The following is a 6,814-nucleotide window of genomic DNA, read 5'->3' on the forward strand; positions in this document are numbered from 1 at the left end:
TCATTCGCTTCAGTTGTGTCCGACTCTTTGTGACCCCATGGACCATAGTCTACCAGGCTCCTCGGTCCATGGGATTCTCCAGGCAAGAAAACTGGAATCTGATGCCTTGCCCTCCTCCAGGGGATCTTCCCCATCCAGGGATCGAACTTGCATCTCTTGGATCTCCTGCTTTGCTGGTGGATTTTTTTTTTTTTTACCGCTGAGCCACCAGGGAAGTACCATTTGGGTCCGTTATTCTCCATCTTGCTCTTTGTCCTAGAAAGTTGACAATTTTGTATCCAGTAGCTGACTCATTTATTACAATATTTGAAGAAAGACCTACTAGGAAGAAACAAGGCGATATGAATTGGACCTCCTGTTTCAAAGTTTAGCTCAAGTGGAGGTGCCCTGAGATCAAACCTGGGTTCTCATACATGCAAAGCATGTGATCTACCACTAAGCCAGTTCTCCAGTTGTAGATAATTTGAGACTGCATCAGAAAGGTTGCTTGAGTTCTGGGTTGCAGGTGGTTTGACTAGTGAGGAACACTAGAAGATGGGAGTAGAGTGAGCTCAGTGCAGTTTGTTCGCCTGACCCTTTTCCTGTTGGACCAGGGGGTGGCAGTGGCTGCCCTCCTTAAGTGAAGGGCTTACCTCTTCTGGGCGTTTCCTCTCCTCCAGCCATACTTTTCTATATGGGTTCTGTTTCCTGTTTCCATCCTTGATCCCTTCAGATGCAGAATACTAGTTGCTCATTTTACTGCTAGTTTGATGCTGCTTCCACATTCCTTACTGGTTTCCCTTAATCCTGTCCATACCTTGTACATATCCTTTATTAAACTCTCCTAAAATTGTGTCCTTTGAGTAGGCCATCTCTTTCTTGCTGGGATCTTTGCCAGTACACCTCCTTTTCATTTGAATTTTCATGCCTGAGGGTACATACCTTCACTTCACAGAAAATAAGAGGCAGAAACTCCCCATGGGCTAACATGGAATATAAAGAGCACAGGCTTTAGAATAAGCCATATTGGTTTGAACATGAGTTTTGCCATTTCCTTGCTTAATGGCACAGCAAAGTTACCTAAGAGACTCAATTTGTCCCCTCAAAAGTGGGGATTATCATTTCTAACTTATTAAGTATGAAAATATGTGTCAAGTGTCTAGCGCTTTGCATGTAGGTATGTGCTCCTAAAATTTTCCTTTCCCCTTCCCTCCATATGCTAGAACAAATCATACCAATAAAAGAAGATTGTTTTATTCTCTCACTATATCTCCATATTGTTCTAAGCATCCTCTGCTGTAGCTGTAGTCCCTCCCAAATTTATAAACAATTCTTGTCTTTCTGAATAATGCACTTCTATCGCCCATGTATCTTTGCTGTCTGCTATACGAAGGGCCCAGAGAAGGCGATGGCACCCCACTCCAGTACTCTTACCTGGAAAATCCCATGGACGGAGGAACCTGGTAGGCTGCAGTCCATGGGGTTGCGAAGAGTCGGACACAACTGAGTGACTTCACTTTCACTTTTCACTTTCATGCATTGGAGAAGGAAATGGCAACCCACTCCAGTGTTCTTGCCTGGAGAATCTCAGGGATGAGGGAGCCTGGTGGGCTGCCATCTATGGGGTCGCACAGAGTCGGACATGATTGAATTGACTTAGCAGCAGCAGCAGCAGCAGCATACTAAGGGCCATCTAAGTTCTAAGACTTAGACCGGCTGTGCTGAGGAGGACCCAGCAAACACCAGGTCTTTGCTGCAGCCCACAGGATCCTTGGTCTTTGTTGGGGCATGCAGAATATTTTAATTGTGGCATGTGGGATCTCATTCATCTACCAGGGATGGAATCTGGGCTGCCTGCATTGGGAGCATGGAGTCTTAGCCACTAGACCACCAGGGAAGTCCCTGCTTGCTTTCTTAAGCAGAGAACATGGACATCTAGAATAGACCTCACTCTTACCAATAACCAACTTCTTTTTCAGCAGGGATGCTACTTCGTGATATCCTGATGAAGCATTCCAAATGGCATGACACATCAGAACTTTTTGTGAGACACAGGACCAGTGATTATGTATTTATGATCTTTTGTTGTTTTTCAGTCAATTAGTTGTAGCCGACTCTGTGACCCCATTGACTGCAGCACGCCAGGCTTTTCTGTCCTTCACTGTCTCCCAGAGTTTGCTAAAACTCATGTCCATTAAGTAGATGATGGCATCCAACCATCTCATTCTCTGTTGCCCCCTTCTCTTCCTGCCTTCAATCTTTCCCAGCATCAGGGTCCTTTCTAATGAGTTGGCTCTTCTCTCCAAAATATTGGAGCTTCAGATTCAGCATCAGTCCTTCCAATCTTACTTAGCCTTTAAAATAAGACTGTAGGGGGTATTAATTTACCAGGTGATTAAACTGAGGCTTATAGAGGTTCAGTCCATTACTCTTTACGGGGAGGTGAAGAACCTGAGCCAAGATTCAGGTCTATTTCAAGTCACTTTATGTTCTTCCCAATACCTTACTCCTCTTTTTGAGGGTTCAATTTTTCACCCAAATACAGTGGCCCTTCAAGGCATCATTGGAATAAGTCTTTGTGTTTTTGTGAATGTGTTTGGGGTTATTAGGTGATGATATCAGGATCCCTGAGGAACCCACAAATTAAAACTTCAAGATATGGAAGCAGAGATCCTACTTCTTAACACAAGCAAGCTTGTGATATTGGAGAAAAATTTTTGACTCTTCTTGAGCCTTCTCATCTCTGAAATGAGATACTTCCTGATGTCTGCCTGATACGATGGTTGGTTCATAGTAGCAGTCTCAAAGAATAAGTTTTTCATTCTGCTTTTGTTCAGGTACCCATTAGCTCTGGTCACGACTGTTCTTGCAGTCCTCTAACTATTCTCAGTTCAGTTCAGTTCAGTTGCTCAGTCGTGTCCGACTCTGCAACCCCGTGAATCGCAGCACGCCAGGCCTCCCTGTCCACACCAACTCCCAGAGTTCACTCAGACTCATGTCCATCGAGTCAGTGATGCCATCCAGCCATCTCATCCTCTGTCGTCCCCTTCTCCTCCTGCCCCCAATCCCTCCCAGCATCAGAGTTTTTTTCCAATGAGTCAACTCTTCGCATGAGGTGGCCAAAGTACTGGAGTTTCAGCTTTAGCATCATTCCTTTCAAAGAAATCCCAGGGCTGATCTCCTTCAGAATGGACTGGTTGAATCTCCTTGCAGTCCAAGGGACTCTCAAGAGTCTTCTCCAACACCACAGTTCAAAAGAATCCATTCTTCGGTGCTCAGCCTTCTTCACAGTCCAACTCTCACATCCATACATGACCACAGGAAAAACCATAGCCTTGATTAGACGGACCTTTGATGGCAAAGTAATGTCTCTGCTTTTGAGTATGCTATCTAGGTTGGTCATAAATTTCCTTCCAAGGAGTGTCTTTTAATTTCATGGCTGAAGTCACCATCTGCAGTGATTTTGGAGCCCCCCAAAATAAAGTCTGACACTGTTTCCACTGTTTCCCCATTTATTTCCCATGAAGTGATGGGACCCAATGCCATGATCTTCATTTTCTGAATGTTGAGCTTTAAGCCAACTTTTTCACTCTCCACTTTCACTTTCATCAAGAGGCTTTTGAGTTCCTCTTCACTTTCTGCCATAAGGGTGGTGTCATCTGCATATCTGAGGTTATTGATATTTCTCCCGGCAATCTTGATTCCAGCTTGTGTTTCTTCCAGTCCAGCATTTCTCATGATGTACTCTGCATATAAGTTAAATAAGCAGGGTGACAATATACAGCCTTGACGAACTCCTTTTTCTATTTGGAACCAGTCTGTTGTTTCATGTCCAGTTCTAACTGTTGCTTCTACACCTGCATATAGATTTCTCAAGAGGCAGGTCAGGCAGTTTGGTATTCCAATCTTTTGAAGAATTTTCCACAGTCTATTGTAATCCACACAGTCAAAGACTTTGGCACAGTCAATAAAGCAGAAATAGATGTTTTTCTGGAACTCTCTTGCTTTTTTCATGATCCAGCAGATGTTGGCAATTTGATCTCCGATTCCTCTGCCTTTTCTAAAACCAGCTTGAACATCTGGAAGTTCATGGTTCATGTATTGCTGAAGCCTCGCTTGGAGAATTTTGAGCATTACTTTACTAGCGTGTGAGATGAGTGCAATTGTGCGGTAGTTTGAGCATTCTTTGGCATTGCCTTTCTTTGGGATTGGAATGAAAACTGACCTTTTCCAGTCCTGTGGCCACTGCTGAGTTTTCCAATTTTGCTGGCATATTGAGTGCAGCACTTTCACAGCATCATCTTTCAGGATTTGAAATAGCTCAACTGGAATTCCATCACCTCCACTAGCTTTGTTCGTAGTGATGCTCTCTAAGGCCCACTTGACTTCACATTCCAGGATGTCTAGCTCTAGGTCAGTGATCACACCATCATGATTATCTGGGTCGTGAAGATCTTTTTTGTACAGTTCTACTGTGTATTCTTGCTATCTCTTCTTAATATCTTCTGCTTCTGTTAGGTCCATACCATTTCTGTCCTTTATTGAGCCCATCTTTGCATGAAATGTACCCTTGGTATTTCTAATTTTCTTGAAGAGATATCTAGTCTTTCCCATTCTGTTGTTTTCCTCTATTTCTTTGCATTGATCACTGAGGAAGGCTTTCTTATCTCTTCTTGCTATTCTTTGGAACTCTGCATTCAGATGCTTATATCTTTCCTTTTTTCCTTTGCTTTTCGCTTCTCTTCTTTTCACAGTTATTTGTAAGGCCTCCCCAGACAGCCATTTTGCTTTTTTGCATTTCTTTTCCATGGGGATGGTCTTCATCCCTGTCTCCTGTACAATGTCACAAACCTCATTCCATAGTTCATCAGGCACTCCATCTATCAGATCTAGGCCCTTAAATCTATTTCTCACTTCCACTGTAGAATCATAGCAGGCTTTCCTGGTGGCTCAGACGGTAAAGCGTCTGCCTACAATGCAGCAGACCCAGGTTCGATTCCTGGGTCGGGAAGAGCCCCTGGAGAAGGAAATGGCAATTCTCTCCAGCACTCTTGCCTGGAAAATCCCATGGACACAGGAACCTGATAGGCTACAGTCCATGGGGTAGCAAAGAGTCAGACACAACTGAGCAACTAGTACTTAGTACTGTATAATCATAAGGGATTTGATTTAGGTCATACCTGAATGGTCTGGTGGTTTTCCCTACTTTCTTCAATTTAAGTCTGAATTTGGTAATAAGGAGTTCACGATCTGAGCCACAGTCAGCTCCTGGTCTTGTTTTTGTTGACTGTATAGAGCTTCTCCATATTTGGCTGCAAAGAATATAATCAATCTGATTTCGGTGTTGACCATCTGGTCATGTCCATGTATAGAGTCTTCTCTTGTGTTGTTGGAAGAGGGTGTTTGTTATGACCAGTGCATTTTCTTGGCAAAATTCTATTAATCTTTGCCCTGCTTCATTCCGTATTCCAAGGCCAAATTTGCCTGTTACTCCAGGTGTTTCTTGACTTCTGCTTTTGCATTCCAGTCCCCTATAATGAAAAGAACATCTATTTTGGGTGTTAGTTCTAAAAGGTCTTGCAGGTCTTCATAGAACTGTTCAACTTCAGCTTCTTCAGTGTTACTGGTTGGGGCATAGACTTGGATTACTGTGATATTAAATGGTTTGCCTTGGAAACAAACAGAGATCATTCTGTCATTTTTGAGATTGCATCCAAGTACTGCATTTTGGACTCTTTTGTTGACCATGATGGCCACTCCATTTCTTCTGAGGGATTCCTGCCCGCAGTAGTGGATATAATGGTCATCTGAGTTAAATTCACCCATTCCAGTCCATTTCAGTTCGCTGATTCCTAGAATGTCGACATTCACTCTTGCCATCTCTTGTTTGACCACTTCCAATTTGCCTTGATTCATGGACCTGACATTCCCGGTTCCTATGCAATATTGCTCTTTACAGCATCAGACCTTGCCTCTATCACCAGTCACATCCACAGCTGGGTATTGTTTTTGCTTTGGCTCCATCCCTTCATTCTTTCTGGAGTTAATTCTCCACTGATCTCCAGTAGCATATTGGGCACCTACTGACCTGGGGAGTTCCTCTTTCAGTATCCTATCATTTTGCCTTTTCATACTGTTCATGGGGTTCTCAAGGCAAGAATACTGAAGTGGTTTGCCATTCCCTTCTCCAGTAGACCACATTCTCTCAGATCTCTCCAGCATGACCCGCCTGTCTTGGGTTGCCCCATGGGCATGGCTTAGTTTCATTGAGTTAGACAAGGCTATAGTCCTAGTGTGATTAGATTGACTAGTTTTCTGTGAGTATGGTTTCAGTGTGTTTGCCCTCTGATGCCCTCTTGCAACACCTACCTTCTTACTTGGGTTTCTCTTACCTTGGACGTGGGGTATCTCTTCACGGCTGGTCCAGCAAAGTGCAGCCACTGCTCCTTACCTTGGACGAGGGGTATCTCCTCACCGCCGCCCTTCCTGACCTTCAACGTGGAATAGCTCCTCTAGGCCCTCCTGCACCCGTGCAGCCACTGCTCCTTGGACTAACTATTCTAGGATCTGGTAATCTCCATTCTTGCCTAAGGAATAATTCTAAAACATGTGTGCTGAGTTGTATCCAACTCTTTGTGATCCCATGGACTGTAACCCACCAGGTTCCTCTGTCCATGGGATTCTCCAGGCAAGTATACTGGAGTGGGTTGCCATTTCTTACTCCAGGGGATCTTCCTGACTCAGGGATTGAAACTTAAAACATGGATTTTATCAACCTAAATATGTGATAAAAAGGCATTTAATTTGGAGACAAGCAGAATCCAAATAGAAAAGG

General features: G+C 43.8%; 1 non-coding gene across 1 annotated transcript; it reads left to right on the forward strand.

The window, feature by feature from the left end:
- The first annotated feature begins 4,918 nt into the window (after positions 1-4,918).
- Positions 4,919-4,991, forward strand: TRNAC-ACA. Its single transcript has one exon. It is a non-coding gene; the product is annotated as a tRNA-Cys (tRNA).
- The last annotated feature ends 1,823 nt before the right edge of the window (positions 4,992-6,814 follow it).

This window comes from Bison bison, unplaced genomic scaffold (genome assembly GCF_000754665.1).
Source record: "Bison bison bison isolate TAMUID 2011002044 unplaced genomic scaffold, Bison_UMD1.0 scf7180017864324, whole genome shotgun sequence".
Classification (NCBI taxonomy): Eukaryota; Metazoa; Chordata; class Mammalia; order Artiodactyla; family Bovidae; genus Bison; species Bison bison.